This window comes from Manacus vitellinus, unplaced genomic scaffold, assembly GCF_001715985.3.
Source record: "Manacus vitellinus isolate BGI_N305 unplaced genomic scaffold, ASM171598v3 scaffold_10_pilon, whole genome shotgun sequence".
Taxonomy (NCBI): Eukaryota; Metazoa; Chordata; class Aves; order Passeriformes; family Pipridae; genus Manacus; species Manacus vitellinus.
This window is the reverse complement of record NW_021938838.1, coordinates 1,296,169-1,312,375: the sequence shown is the minus strand read 5'-3', so window position 1 is coordinate 1,312,375 and position 16,207 is coordinate 1,296,169. Positions and strand designations below refer to the sequence as shown.

Here is a 16,207-nt window from a genome sequence, read left to right as displayed (position 1 = left end):
GTGTGATCGCTGTGCCTGGCAATGAATATTAAAAGCAGTGGCAAGATTGACATTATCTAGCTGCACTGTGGCTTCTGCTTTTTTTCCATTTAAATGCTCCATTCCTCAGTTCTTACTGCAAGGATCTGAGTCAGGAAAATATAGCTCAGGCTGATAACTTCCAGAAGTGCCTGCTAAAGCCCAACTTGTAGGGTGCCAAACTTAAGACACTTAAAAGGGCTCAGCTTACAAAGCAACACAATTTCCTGAAAACAAACATGAATAAAAACACTCCTCATGTGCCATGTGCTGTGCACACGTTCAAGGCTTCAAAGAGGCACCCCTGGATTCTTTTTTCTAGATGTAGAGCAATGTTGTTAAACCCTTCTTCACCTTCACAGCCAGCTCTGTTCTCTGAGAAGTGACTGCAGAGAGGCAGTAATGAACTGGAGCTCTCCCACATGCTCCAGGGACCACGTTAACTACAGTTTCTGCTCCCAGTGATGACAGATGTTTCCTGAATGTGTAGAATTCATTTTTTTCCCCTAAAGAAATGTCTTAAAAGCTGCTAAGTGGCATTAACTGAATGAGTGGTGGTTAAACAAGGGCATAAGACAGAATAAGCAAATTGCCAAAATGCTTTCTCTCTTTAAATAGGAGAAAGCACCAGCACTTGCACAGACTTGCTCCAATACCCAAACTGTTCTCACTATGAATATGTACCTTATTTCTAGCTCCAGCTCTTTCAGTCACTGCTTACAGCTGCTTCTTGGTGGGCTGGGTTAAAGAGCACCTCCTTCAACTGAGAATTACATCCCTGTGTCAAAAACTCCAGGCTAAGGTCAAGTCGTGATTCCTCCTACCCCAAAAGCTGTACCTCAGCTCTCACATTAATCAGAGCCACCACATGATCCAATAACTCCTGCTGTATTTTGTAGTGGAGGTGGGAGCTGTTTCCAAGTAACAGGGCTAAAGCCTTGGGCTGCCCAAGGTCACAGAGGATATCTCTGCTGCAGAGCACACTCAGGCACTTCTGCAGCTGCTGCCCCGAACTCCACAGAGACCTACAAAGCCTCTTGGGGGATCCCCTCGTATGTTAAACACAGGCCAGCTGGTTTCTCTGCAGCTGCAGACCAAATCTAAGCATAGCTCTGCCACGGGCTGACAGCCCCACTTCTGCTGCTGCGAGGATGAAAGTGGCAGTGGCGCTGCTTGGGTCTCCACAGCAGAGATGTTCTCCTCCAGCTCCCAAGGGTTCTCCTCTCCACTTCTCTCGCCCTTCAGGGATGCACAAGCACTGCTGCCAGACTGGTCCCACACTGCTCTGGACTCACCTCTTCAGGCTGCCTCACTGTACCAACTTAATCCCTACAACTCAGAGTGGCAGGGACCCGGCTCTTGCCACCTCTTTCCCCTCTCCCTATCCTTTGAAGAAAGGAGACGTTTGCTATCAGTCAACTAAGAGCAGTGTTTTCATCAGCAGACGTTCTCCTTGAGCATCTTGTCATCATAGTTTGTGCTCTTAAATCTTTCCCAAGTTACAAGATCTTGCTGAAAGCTGATGGTCAAGTGCTCACACAGCAAAACTGAGCTCAGCCTGGCCACTTTTTAAGTACATGGAAAAAGGTACAAAAGCCCTGCACTGGGCATAAACAAGCTGACTGTACATAATGGACATTGTTAGGTGTCTGAATAGGTCACTGACTCAAAGGAAAGTTCAGCTCCACAATGCAGGTTTCGAGCTCTGAATACAAGCAGAAAGCATCCCTGTGCACTCACACCCCATGCATTCAGCACAGCTGGATCTTTTTGTATTTCTCACTGTCCATTTCCTCCTGAATTTCCCTAGTTTCCTTCCATTCGTAGTATGGGCCTTTGTTCTTTCTCTGCCCTCTTCCTCCTTCTATTTTGAAGTGTACAGATGGAGTCTAAGGGTGGGGAAGCAAGCAGAGTCACAGCACGTTAGAAAAACAACATTTGCAGCTTAGTAAAAATAGGATAAACCCATTCTAGCACTAGTCACTCTAGGAAGAGTGTCCCCTGTTGCAAGAGGGAGGACCCTGCCAAACTGCAGCTACAAAGATTTTGAATTGATTTCATCCCAGTATTTGTTAGTTGTTCAATCCTTGTAAGTGAGGCTTTGCACCAGGACTCTCTTTGTCCATCATGTGGATGGGTATGTAGTGATAGGACATGGGACAGTGGCTCTAAACTGAAAAAAAGGAGGTTTAGGTATTAGAAATTCCTCACTGTGAGGGTGGTAAGGCACTGGCACAGCTTGCCTGGAGAAGTTGTGGATGTCTCATCCCCAGAAGTGTTCAAGGTCAAGTTGGATGGGGCTTTGAGCAACCTGGTCTAGTGGAAGGTGTCCCTGCCCATGGCAGGGGGGTTGGACTAGATGATCCCTTTCAGATCCCTTCCAATTCTAGGATTCTAAGAATATTCTTCATCCCATCAACACGTCTCAAAGTAGCACAAGCATTTGTGCAGAGTTATCCCAACTCTGAACATGGCTTAACTGAGACATCCTGAGCAACCAGTTTGGGTGTCCCTACAGTCTTCCAGCACAGAAGGAAGGTATTTGCACACTGACAGCCTGGGTCTGGGTCTGATGCTGACAAGCTTCTGCTTTGGACTGAGACAAGTCACAGCTGCATGCATTACAACCAGCACCAGGACTTCTGCAGCACTTGGGACTACCAGAGCTGTCAGCTCTTTTAGTGATAATAATCACCTGTCAAAAATGCAGATCAGAAGGGAGAAGAAATAAGGGTTAAAAGGAAAAGCATGAATAAGTACCTGGAGCTGTAGCCAAGGCGATCAGGAGACTGAATTCTGCTGCTTTGGTAAGTATCTTTTAATGCAGCACGTTCCTCCTCTAGTCCAGGGGCCCCAAGGTGACCCCGCAATAGTTTGGTGCCTGTGGCTTTAAATCTGCTAATAAATAGCCTATGCACTCATGCACACGGTGGATGTGGCAGAGAGAGAAAAGAGAACGATTTCAGATTACAACAAGAACAGCTTTTGTTGCTTGCTTTAGTTGGTGTGAGAGGCAGTTTCCAGGCTCTTGGACTCAGAAAGAATATTTTCTGTTCCATTCCTGATGTGCTTGGCTGTCTTCTGCCCAAACCTATTTTAAATCCATTAATGAAACTAGGCTGAGCCTGCGTAACTTCTTGATACCCCAGTGGAAAAAGGGCACTCGAGATGTCAAATGATTCTTACAGAAAGATCAGAATTATTCCAGCATATGAAAAGAAAACCTTCTTTCCCGGATTGTTAAGGCACTAGTAAACTACATCCTTTAAAAAACTACATTTCTCTAAGAAACGAAGTTAAAGGAGGCAGCAACAGCTAATAAAATGGGCAGCAGTGTTTTTTGGCAGAAGTATTTTAAGGCTAACCTCCTGTTCCATGAACAGGGGCAGCCTAAATGGGAAGGATCGCTGAGTCAGCTTTTGCTTTGGACTTCACAATGTGCTCTATGTTTTCCAGCAGCCTCTAATCTACTAGGGAAAGTTGAAGTGGGGGAAGGGGTGGACATAAGAGCTTTGAAGAAATGTGGAAGAAATATAAGGAATTCAAGTCTCAGTTTAACTAAAAAGCTGAAGAAAATGGTATCACCATGTCCTAGGCCTGAGTGAGCTCTGGCTGCACAGACTGTGGGCACCAGCAGTTACATGTACGTGTACGTGACTCTAGTGATGCTCTGCTGGGATGTGAACTACTTTTACTTGCAACTCTGTGCAACAAAAGATGATGCTATCCTAATAGTAACCTTAACACACATACACACAGAGCAGCTTTCAAAACAGGACATACTGCAAGTCAGCCATTGTCCAAAGGGACTGTTTTATTCAGGACCTTGCCTCTACTGCTGCCCAACAGCACACACGTAAGAAAGGAAAGCATAAAATGGTCCTTCCTTGGTGCACCTTTCCTGCCTCGAGAAAACAACCTTGTTTGGGAAAGATTAAATTCTTTAACTGAGAATGAAGTTCCTTGACAATTTAAATCCCATCCATGACTTTGAGGACATTGGCTCCAGCACTCAGCTGTTGCAGAGCTGTTTTAGCATGCGATGCTGGCAGTCAGGCTGGTTTCAGCTAAGTGCACTGAAAAGCTCAGCAGAAAGATCCAATGACCATAGATATGGGAGGGATGGTGGGAACACAGCAGCCAGTGGCCAGATCGTCTGGCTGATGCTGCAGCAGAGCCTCAGCCTGAAAGAAGTGTCATGCACAGGACCACTCTGCTAACAGTACCTTTTGCCAGTAAACATGAAAAGCTTTTATGCGTAAATAAAGAACTTGGCAGAGAAAAATAACTTCCTCTCATTTACTATCTCCACATGAGTTTCACTGAGTGAAACTTCAGGTGAATTAGGAGACTGGGTTGTCATTCCTGACATTCCCTGTCCCCTGCAGCCTCTCACTGGGGTTCGCTTTTTACATGAAGATGGTTATCCTAAATTTTTACAAGGTTGCTTTTCCTTTACCAACTAAACATGCTGAGGATCTCAGATTCTACAGGGCAGTGTATGCAACCAGCATACACACTAACTCACAAAAAGGAGCTCCCACATCACTCCCTGATGCATCCCCTCCTACGCAGCTTTACCTTGTCCAGAGGAGTCCCACTTGTGCTGTGATGTTCTCTGCTACCCTCATCAATAACCACCCCTGCATTTTGAAGGCTTCTTGCAGCAAGAGCTATGCCCTACATTGGAACAACCTGCAAATTTAAATAACCATCAACTATTAGTTATGTTGTAGACTACACCTACTACAACCAGTTAACATAAAAACCAGCGCTGAGATGCAGAAAATATCCTCCAGTCAGCTCCCCACCTTCACAGCAGCAGAGGGGCTGCAGTGCCCAAAGTGTCAGACCTCCACTCGCTGCGACACAACCAGCCCGTGCGTCTCAACGGGCACTGCCCAGCAAATCCCACTTGGAGAGAGCTGATTAGACCAGGCATAGGAAGGCACAAAGCCAGCTCGGATTTGGAAGCAGCACAGCTCATCCTGCACAAAGCTATGCTGTGCTAGTAAGCCCTCTGAGAACTGGCAGGTATGCTCTGCGTGGAGCCAGCTCAGGGGGCCGTGGGCCCGTTCCAGTTTATTCACAAGGTCTGAGGGGTGATGGGGAAAAGGCAACTGCCCACCCAGGAACGCCAGCGTGTCTGACTGCGTATTAGCTCCACATGTGGCTCAAAGTCCTAAAGGGACTGGAGAGAATGAGAACAACACTTAAAAGTTACTTTACAAAGTTTCTCAGCCCTCAGCGTGCCTTCTGAATGACTGTTCAGCTTGATTAGCTGATGAAGAACCACACAGAAGTACTCTGCACCCTCCGAGCCGAGGCTCGAGAGATGACGACCTACCACATCCAGCTCACTGTGCCACCAGCATTTCCAAGGAACGGGGTCTTCCCCTTTCCCTCCACAGCAATCAATCCACAGGCGCCTATTTTTCTGGGCAGCTGCTTTTTTGTCTGTTACATCACAAATCAAACTGGATAAAAACCTCTGTCAGGGGCCTCTTCAAAAGACTCAGCCCAAATCTTTCCTTTCCCCTTTTCAGCCCCAGAGCCTGTGGACCCAAGAGGACCCCGTCCGTTACTCCTCTTTGCAAAGCCCTTTCTTTTATTTTGCACATCACTGAATTCCCCAAGGCACTCAGCATAATCTCTGAGCCAAGGCTTCAAGGCTCCCAGATTGTCACAGCCACTACCCTATTATATTGATATCAATATTTAAAACCAGGAGGCCTCTTTCTCCAACACAATCTGCATTTCCAGGTTTATCACAAACAGTAAAAAATTCATGCATGTACTTTCAGCTCAAGGTGCACATACAGAAGCAGATTCACTCATGCATCAGCCAGACAGCTGACATCCATCCTGACATTTATCTCCATGGATGAGGAGGAAAGATGAATCACTCACAGCTACACAGTTCGAGAGTTTGCCCTTGGTCAAGCCGGTAAATGACATAAATCAGCCACTGTGCATCCTCAAATTCAGACAGACACCTGGAGAGAACTGGAGAGCAAGAGGGGCAGCAGCAACCTATTCCATATTAAACAGGCATAAACACAACCAAGTCCTAGTGACACCTAAATAAAACCCACAAAAGCACAGCTCAAGCAATTTGCCGTATTCTAGGAAGTTCTGGCATATTTGTAACTGTTTCAATTTGTTCAACAATTACTTGCCGCAGTTAATTAACCTCAAAGAAAGGGAGGATTCTTCATTTATTGAGGTCTTCAACTCAAAATTAGCTACAATCCTTTACCAGAAAGGCCAAACAAAGGCCACTGTTTTGGCATAGGAATAATTTGAATATTATTCCTCACGTTGAGTCTGTTTTTGCCTGTTGTGAAACCTCTCTCACCTTTTAGCAATTTTGTGGGGGTTTAAAAAATTGGGCCAGAGTAAACCCATGACACAAGAACAGATCTGACTCCAAATAATTTAGCATGACTCTGGACACTGTCCTTTTACTGGTTAAAAAGTATACAAGCTGACTGAAGTCCCCATCCCAACATAAAAGCAGGGTTTAGCATTCACCCCACTGAATTTACAGCTACTGAGTTCTTGGGGCTTCCAATGGGATGAGGGCCTCAGATCTTCTTGAGGAGCCATCTGTCCTATAGAGCAGGCAGCAACAATAAATCTGCATATTGGGAAGGTGTTTTTCCTCCCATGTACTATATCCAGCTGTAAACCATGAAGCCAATCCACCAACATGTATACAGTCACCCTCAAAGCTTTCCTCATCACCTTGAGAATGGGATTGTTGGAAAGATGATCCAGCTTGCCTTGCCAAGTCTCCAGTTCAGGGCTGTGCCCTGTAGTAAAGTTACACCCAACAGAGTCTGGGGTTCTCTTAACTGGCAATCAGTGTGAGACTACAACACAGGAGGTGTGGAAGGGGAAGGAAAATCACATCAAATGGGAGAAGACAATTGCAGAGATTTCTTTGGGAATCCTAGACAAAGCATTACTTGGGCTTTTCCAGAACCATCCCAGGCTCCCTCAGTTTATAAGTTTGATACAAGAAATGAAGACTGCAATGGCTGATATCCAGCCAATCCCCTTCAGCCTTTCATACATCAAGCAAAGCAGAAGCTCTGGCACAAAGATGAGCACATGTAGGGAATGTGCCAATTTCTGTCTGGGTTTTAAGCCCCAGGACACCACGCTCAAGGTTTTCCACAACCTGTGGCAGAGCCTGCATGGATTTATGTTCTCAGCCCTGTCAATATGACTTCATTGCCTCCTAAAGGAAAAATGTGGCCAGAAATTCCACGGCCAAAGACACCACTCATTTATTTGTTTACAGGTGTCTATGGTGCCAGTGCAGTCCCTGCCAAGCTTCCCCAGAAGTGCCACTGAGTTACATACTAGTCAAAGACTACTTTAGTAGCTAAGGACAAAGCAGCACGAATACCTACGGACCTGACACAACACGAGCAGGGCAGTCTGTGGAGCAGGAAGGTATAAAAGCTGACCAGAGGATTCCTGTGCCATGCAGAGACAGGAAAGCACTCCTTGTAACAGCACTGTTACCTACTTCCCGTCCAGCCCACCTAGTGCTAAAAGAAGGAGGCAACGGGCAATTTTTTCCCAGGAGAGATTTGTTTGTAACAAAGGAAGTGGAAGACAGACAGCTCTGTAGTGTCCCTCAACAGCTATGACCAACAACCTCTTACTAATATTCACCAATAAACTTTTACTTCCAAAGGCTTTGGAGAAAAGTCAGGATAAAAAACCATACCAATTTTTCTGAGTGCAGATATTCTGCCCCCAATAAAAGATTCAAACCCTGCCCTGCAATCACAGCAGTGACAAGTGGAAAGCTGCTAAGCACCCTGACTGTCCCGTAGGACTAGTAAAGGTGACACCACACTACTCCCTCAAAGGTTTCTTTCTTGTTAAAAACACAGGCCATGAAAAGTGAGGATGGAGATGGCTATCCTGTGCAGTCACCAGAGTCAGTCTAAAGCACACGACCTGTTTTGTGCTGATCTGTTTGCAGAGGCCATGTAATTCTCAAGCAGTGTTTTTGTTTCCAAAACAAATGCTACACGCTTTTCTTTGACTTGGGAAAGTAGAGAAAAGTCCCCCCCAATGCAAACAGCCAAACAGTGCTGGCGAGGCTCACCAGTGCACGCGTGTGAGCGGGGAAGGAAACAGAGAGCCCTTCCAGCTTTCCAAAGGGTTATTGCAAACAGCAGGGAGGGAGAAGGGATTTTACACGTTAGGAAAAACACCGTGATGGTGCTCGTACAACAAAAGGCCCTGGGCTGCAGTGTCTGTTCAGCACTCTCTGATACTGAACGTTACACAGTGAGGCAGAGCCCCTGGTCACAGGGTGCCCATCACACAGTGTGCTGGCTGCAGCACAGGTCAGTGTACCCAGGGCTGCACAGACCACTGCTGAGCCCCCTTCATGATTTCTGGCCTAAGCGACTTCGCTGTGCATCATCCAAAGCCTACGGCAAAGCCAAGGCCATCCCTGCATCCCAGTCCCCAGAGAGCCAGAGATATCCTATGTGCCAGCTGCTTCCTCGGCCGCCCCGCAACGGGAAACCTGCGGGTCACAGATGAAGAGGCAGGGGAGCTGCATCCCAGCCACGGCTCAGGGAACAGCACTGCCACGCTGGAAAATGACTCTTGCAGTGTTCCCCCAAGAAAGTTTAATAATCTCATCTTTCACACGCTTACGCCTCTGCTGGGTTCTCGCAGAGCTGCCCTGTGCAAGCCGTGCTGGCAGGGACGCAGGAGCCAGGAAGGTTATCCTGCCTCTAGCAGCCGGGAAGGGGGGTGGGGGGAGATGGAGCCGGCTGAATTCCCACAGGCTTTGCATTATGAAAGCTGTGAGCTGCAATCAGCCAGCCTTTGCGGGTTCACTTTAACCCCCTCCTTGCTGCCAAACCAGCATCTGAGCCCAGCTCCGAGCAGCCTGCACATACTGCTGGCACACAGGGTGCACACACATGCTCAGCCTCAAGGCAAAACAGGCAAGCATCTAAAAACCAGCCATTTGCTTTCTGTTGGTATTTTCCAAAAGGTACAAGTTTCCTCTGTGCTTACATTCACGGGTGCTGTACCCAGACCTGCTGCTCTGAAGCCTGCAGCTTAAAGGGGAAAAAAAAAAAAGTGTTACAATCCAACCCTGCACATGCCCAGGACTTGTTACTTCAAGAAATGCCATCATTGTTCTCCAGCCGGGCAGTCAGGCGATGAACAGGCATCATTATTGTCCACTGGCTGCCTGGAGGCTTAGAGCAACAGCACTGAAGTATGAGCTCCCAAAAGGGTATCAAAGCTGCTGCACAAGGTCAGACCAAACTCATATATATCCACTATTATTTGCTGATAATCGTAGAATCCTAGAATGATGTGGGTTGGAAGGGATCTTATAAGGATCATCTTGTTTCAACTCCCCTTCCACGGGCAGGGACACCTTTCACTATCCCAGGTTGCTCCAAGCCCTGTCCAACCTGGCCCTGGACACTTCCAGGGATGGGGCAGCCACAGTTTCTCTGGGCAACCTGTGCCAGGGCCTCCCCCACCCTCACAGGGAAGAATCAATAGTAGATGCTATAAGAAGAAAGGACACAAAATGCATCTTCCTCTGGGATTCCCAGATAAAAAAGAGTGCTTTCCAACAGAAACATCAAATAAATCCGTTCCCTCCACTCCTGCCTCAGCGGGTACAAGAGCATCTCACACATGTCCTTGCACACCCTGAGGAACATCTGCTGCCAACACATCCCCAGTTATCTGCCTCTGCAGAGGGTCCCTCTGTACAGCCACCCCCCAAGGACCCCTCGTGTGCTCTGAAAAGCGCTGCAGCAGAGGCTCCAGGGCAAAGACAACTGGGCTGTAACCCAACACATTAGTGAGGCTTTGAAACTTCTTGGATAGGGAAACAAAGTACTCGGTGGCTTGGCAGACTGGATTAGAGCACCCCGGAGAGCTTGAGACAGACTGGAGCTTGTTTAAGGTGCCTTTCAGCTCAGACCATGCACCAGTTCACCTGAGGAATAAGTAGAGGGAGTGCAAGAAATGGGGGGCTCTGCCACCTCCACACCAGGACAGCAACAGCTGAAGTGAACTCCAGCCATCCTAACCATCCTCACACCAGAGGAAATCCCCACAGCCAGGGCAGACACTTGCTCAGCCTCTCTCAGGCTTTTTCTGGAAGCAAACAAAAGAGCAATGGCAGAGACTGCTGCCAACTGAAGAGGCTGGAGCTCTGAAAAGAGACCAAGCACCCATTTAAGAGTTCGGAGTCACACCAACATCTCCTTTCAGGCAGGAAGGGAGAAAGCTGGCATTTTAGTTGGTAACTAACCTTAATTGCTTGACTTCACATCTTGATAGCAATCCAGCCAGCCTGGGCATGCCTGTTTTCTACACACAGTCCTGCATGAGGCCAACAACATAGCGTGCAGATCAAAGTTCTGGCTAACAAACGTGCTGGAAAATATTGGTGTGCAGATTTTCCGTGAATGAGGCCACTAGTATGAGGTTTTCCATGAATGAAGCCACTACTATGTGAAAAGCCTGGGGCAACAGGACTGCCTGAGAGCAGAGAGCATCGCTCTGCTCTGACTGCCACTCCAGCCTTACTTAGCTGGTTCATATTTTATGAAGAATGATTCAGCTGAACTTGCTCCTTGACATGAGAAAAAAGGAGGAACATGAGTGTGGGAAAGCAAGAGGATGTAACACAAGCATCTGGTATGGGGGAGACACTCAAGGGACATGGTACAGCTCAGTTAATATGCAAGGAAGCACTATAAAAGCAAAATAAAACAGGAGTGGAAACAAATCTTGGTAGACACACCCCCAGGGCACGGCACAGCTGGGAACAGGAGCTCAGCATTCACCTTCAATCCCAGGCTTTATCCATAAAGCAAGGCTGCCCTTCTCACCTCTCACTCCAACCAGACCAAGTCCCACATGGGAAGGTACAGGGGTTTCTCTTCGCCACTTTGCAAGGGGTATGGAATAAAAATACAGCTGGCTTCATTCCCCATTAGCAGTTAATTTCCTCAATCATTTTCACAGAGGGAGAAAGAGAAATGCTCATGATCCAAGAGATGAAAGCAAATTAAAATAAGCCTCATAAAACCTGTACTACCCTAAGGGAAAACTGCCCCACAACTTTCATTGGGGAATTATCAAAGGCCCCCGACTGGTGGGGGGTTGTTTGTATTTTATAAGACAGATGCTTTGGAGATGTAAGTCCTCAAATAGCTGAGATTCCATTCTGCTGAACCTCCAAGGAGACTAGAAAAAGAAACAGCTGATCCCAGTTAGTCCAGCCCAGGGATCCAGCTCAGCCAGATGAAGACACAGGACTGGAGTAAGGCACAGAGCTGTACAGGCACTGCTAAACTTCTTCCCAGTAAGATGCCATCCCCAAGGAAAAGCAGCCACAGGCGTGTGAGCACGGCCACAGCACAGAACGGGGCCAGAAATTCTCATTCATTTCTGCTGCAAAACAGAGGTGGGGGTAGAAGGCATTGACTCATCTGGCCTGAGAACAAGAAAGGACTGCTCCTGAGAGACTAGTTTAAAACAAGGATGTTCAGTGCACGTTTTGCTTTGAGTCTGGGAGAGTGAGTATGAAACTTCCCACACTCAGAGCTCTGTTTCTTATGGAAAAGGTTTAACGTAAAATCAAGAGCAAGAACTGTTCAGAAAAGAGGCAAAGACCCAAAATGGCTGAGCTCTCTCACCCACAGCCAAACTCCAACACTGAACCAGAGATCATTTTCCCTGACGACAAACCTCCCCTTCCTCACACATACAAACATCTTTCCACACTCAACCCCATGGGGTAATTTATTTTGGTTCCCCTAGCAAATAAAACCAAGATACTCCAAAAACTCACCCAGTCTCTTTACCACATTGACTCAAGGAGTGGATACCTGTAAACCAGTAGACAGACACTAACAATGAATAATTAAAACAAAAATAATAACAACAAAGGATCTAAGACCTGAAGAGAAATTATTCACTTGGAACAGCTACTGCCACATTTAATCTTTCACAACTGAAGTGCATGAATAGGAAATAAGTAAAACTAGCTCTAGGGCACAGGAATATTGCCCCTAGCTGGTTCATCTTGTTCACAGAAAAATATGTCATGTGCTACTACATCCAGGCGTTTGGCTACAGTGCAAGGGGCTGGATCTCTCCATCTGGGAGAACAGCACTCTCTGGAGCACAGTAAGGGAAGAGCAGGAGAAAGATGAGAAGCCTTGAATTCACTAGGAAGAACAGAGCTATTCAAGTGCTTAAGTGACAGTTGAAAAAAAACCCACTTCCAGCTCCCCCAAAGGTCTTGATTACTGCTTTATTTGCATCCTTGCTCAGCCTGTACAAGAAAAACATGCAAGAGTTGTAGCTAAATAACTGCAGTTGATGCCGAGCTGAAATTGGACTCAATTTCTGCTTTCTGAAGAGAAAAAGCCCGTGGGATTGCTGTGAAATGAAATTGCTCCTTGGAGGCATGTGAGTGCTGCAGCACTTGCTCTGGATCATCTGAGGATTCCAGGAGCTGAGACCCTGTGCCTGCCTCACCAGTGACCAGATCTGGTCATGACAGCAAAGGGATCCAATTAGATCCAGCCAACTCACACAGAAAGAATATCTTTTGCAAGATAAAGCTTTGGGTGCAAAGTAGCTCCTAAGAGAAGCCAGGCTGGAGAGGAAGGCTAGCTTAGAAACTACAGTTAAGAGGATGCTGCAGACATATTCCAGGTTCTGCTACAATCCCTATCCTCCCACAAAGAATGCCATCATACGTCCTCCTGCACATTGAAGGTCAGAGAGAAGACATGAACACGTCTTGCTGCTGGAGTCCCTCTACTCCAACATTAACAGCAGAGTAAAGCAAAGGCCTGAAGCTTTTCACACCATTTAATGGTCAGTCCATGTGAACTGCTCTACTGTATGCTCGGGGAGGAAGGTGTCCATGATGAACAGGCTAGAATTTATCTGGTTTTCTTTGTTCAGGGCAACTTTGTGTGTTTGGGTCAGAGCTTTCCTGCAGTGCCTCTTCCTGCTGGGTCTTGTACCAAGGTCCAAACGCTTGCAGACCCAACTCAGCCCCAGGGTCAGCAAGCACAGCAGCTCCTGAACTCCGTGGGAGCGGTGCTGCCTGCTTCAAAGGCAAATTGTACCCTGTGTTTATACCAGCCTACAAGGCATGAAAAGGCCTAGGAGGTCACACATCCACCACTGTAATTTCAGGCAGGATCAAACAGAAAAGCAACAGCTGGGTTGAGTGAGCAAGTCCATGTTTAATTACAAATGGTTTCGGTAATAAGCAACAGCAAGAACAAAGCTGGTGAAAAACCTCTTTTTCTTCCTGGCTCCTGTTCAGGCCGTGTAGAAACAGCTGCCTAGAGGAGAATCTCAAATAAGATCCACCAAGTACATCTTTTTCATTTTCAGGACTGCTACAGCAGCACTGTTCCCTTTGGAACACCGCTGTGCCCTGACAAGCGCCCGGGACTGACGGGCACGTCGCAGCCGCTCCCACCGAAGGGCTCCGGTCGGAGCAGGGCTCTCCCGGCCCCTGCTCAACCCCCCGTTGTGTCCCACAAGTACATGCACACAGTCATTTTGCAATAAGCCTCTTGGAGGATTTCATTTGCTTTAACAGCCTTTGAATATGAAATGCTGGTTGCAAAATGGGATTACTAGTGCAGAGGATGAGGGACTCAGCTCACGGGTCCTGCCTGGCCTGGGGAGGGGACAGAAAGCAGCTCTGGGAGCACCAGGACTGCCCACCAAGCTGACTGATCCCTCTGTCAGGTTTACAGCCAGGAGTTACTCTTGCTGTCCCCAAAAGGCCCTACAGCAGTGGTTAAGGATGGGAAATGAGCCCTAAAACACAAACAGGCAAGAAGGCTTAGCTGGGTGGGTGGAGGGCTTTTTTTGAATGCTGGGAGCCTTCCACCCATTTATTGGGACAGCAAATGAGAAGGAATCAGTGGGTTTCCTTATCACATCTGATACCCTGATGGCATCAGTGAGAGCCAAACACAAACCAAGAACACAACAGAAACAACTGGAACAGAGTATCACAACCCCAAACCTCTGCAGTAAACCAATACCCACTGCCCACAGAACATTGCCTAGCTGGGTGTCACGGGGGGACACGATGGAATAATGTGAAGGCTGGGAAACCATCACATCCCTGGGAACCAAGGGCTTCTGACCTTTCTAGCAAAGCCTGCTGAGAGAACTGGGTGGGTTGTTTTGTACTCCTGGCTTTAATTACAGCCAAGTGTTTAAGTTATTCTCCTCCAACCACCCCCATGTCCCTCACAAGCACAAATTTAGCTTTTTATAGCACATCCGGTATGGATGTTAAACACATTCAGGAAATGCACTTTCAGCCCCAAACATCCCCTCCCCTGGACCAGTAAGGCTGTAAGGGTTTGTGACACAGAGATGTGGAGCCGGATGTTTGGTTTTGTGACCGTTACTTCCCTGGATTACTTCTGTCTGTTTAGAGAAGGGAAATTAAATAAATGCAAGGTAGGCTGGCTGCATCCAGAAATAATGCATGCTGCCTGCAAGGTGAAGAAAGAAAAGCCAGATGGAGAGGCCCCTCTTAGCTGCTCGAATTCCCTGCACACAGGGCAACGCTTTTTTTTTAAATAGCTGACAAAGCTCCTGGGGGCTGACAATGGCTCACAGCACAGTGGGTGTCCACAGGCACAGTGAGGATCCCAAAATCACACAGTTTTCACTGCCTTACAGCGATACTGCCCCAGACTGGGGCTCTCCTGTAATGCACAAGGGAGAAATGCACCCTCTCCCACAAAACTTCTATTTTAAGTAGCCAAAGGGCACTTGCAAAGAACTGTCAAGCTATGCCAGGCTGTCAGTCCCCAAGCACTGCTCTGGCATGCCACAGAGGCTTGTGGCTCTTTGCTCCAGGGCAGCAGGGCCTGGATAATAGCTTGGCTCAAGTCTAAAACCTGACCTTTGTAATTTTCTTAACATAAGGGGCTTGCCTCTGGCTTTAAGGAACACCGCAAGCCTGCTAGTAATTTTCTCACCTGAAAATACCCTGGCTGCTTTCCCAGCTGGAAGCACCCTCCTAAGCCCAAAGCAAGCATGTTTGCTGGCAGTCTCAGGGATCAGTCTCAGATACTATCCCAAGGTAGCAAACTCCCTGGAGTGCTCTCAGACCACAGGGCACACACTATCAAGAATCAAGAATGCTGGGCTGTTCCACACATTGACCAAAATACCTCTGTGCTGTATCAGGGTTTGCTGCTCTGAAGAAAGGCAAGATATACAAGCCCAGGGGATTTTTCCCCTCCCTTCCCCATGGCCAGGTCACCTCATGTTCTGGGTAAGCAACTATCAGCAGGGCATCACACATCAGCAAGCTGAACAATGACCTAATTAAGCTGCTTCCAAAATAATCACACTAGATGAAAGTTAAAGGACTCCTTGAACTTGTTATTTCTTATATTGATTTTTACTCCTGTTTTTTCCATATTTGATGTGGATTCTTCAGTTATCTGCAGCATTAACTCAAACTGGGCTCTGGCTATTGCTCCTGAGCAATCCAAGCTCCAGCACAAGCAGCCATGCCCCTTGGTAATGGCCAGGCTGTGCAGGCCCACTGGCCACCCAGCTCCCCCCCAGGCCTTTAAGACACAGGAGGAAACATGGATCTCAGCAGAGCAGGAAGGTGAACAGCCCATGGAGCTTTCCCTGTGGGCTGCCAAACCTGCCTGCACTTGGAGCAGCAGAGCATTTGCTGGGGAAACTGGAAGGCAGGTTTGAAGACATGGGACCACCAGCATTGTGCACAGCAAGAAGCTGCCTCAGCTTCAGCTGCCACCCGAACCACCTCTGGCCACCAAAACTGAACAAAGAATGCCAGCCCAACCCACAGCAAGTCTTCCAGCACAAAACCCTGCACACAGCACTTAGGTTACAATTAATGAGCTCTGCAGGGACAAACCCTTGTGCAGTGTGAACAACAGCATGAAGACTATGTTCATCTATGCCTTCATTCAGCTCAGGGAACAGCAGCTGTCAAGGGTCACGCACACACACACTGTGCTTTCACTACCCTGAGCTAACTATAAGCTATGCAACACTTAGCTGGAAAAATGAGTGACAATCCAGCTGCAGCAACTGAATAACTATCTCGAGGAAAGGCAGC

At 47.5% G+C, this 16,207-nt stretch overlaps 1 protein-coding gene across 1 annotated transcript in view; it reads right to left on the bottom strand.

Annotated features, from left to right (window-relative positions):
• CFDP1 (craniofacial development protein 1) overlaps positions 1-16,207 on the bottom strand; it is a 57,551-nt gene that overhangs the window by 26,351 nt on the left and 14,993 nt on the right. The gene's annotated exons all lie outside the window — the stretch shown is intronic.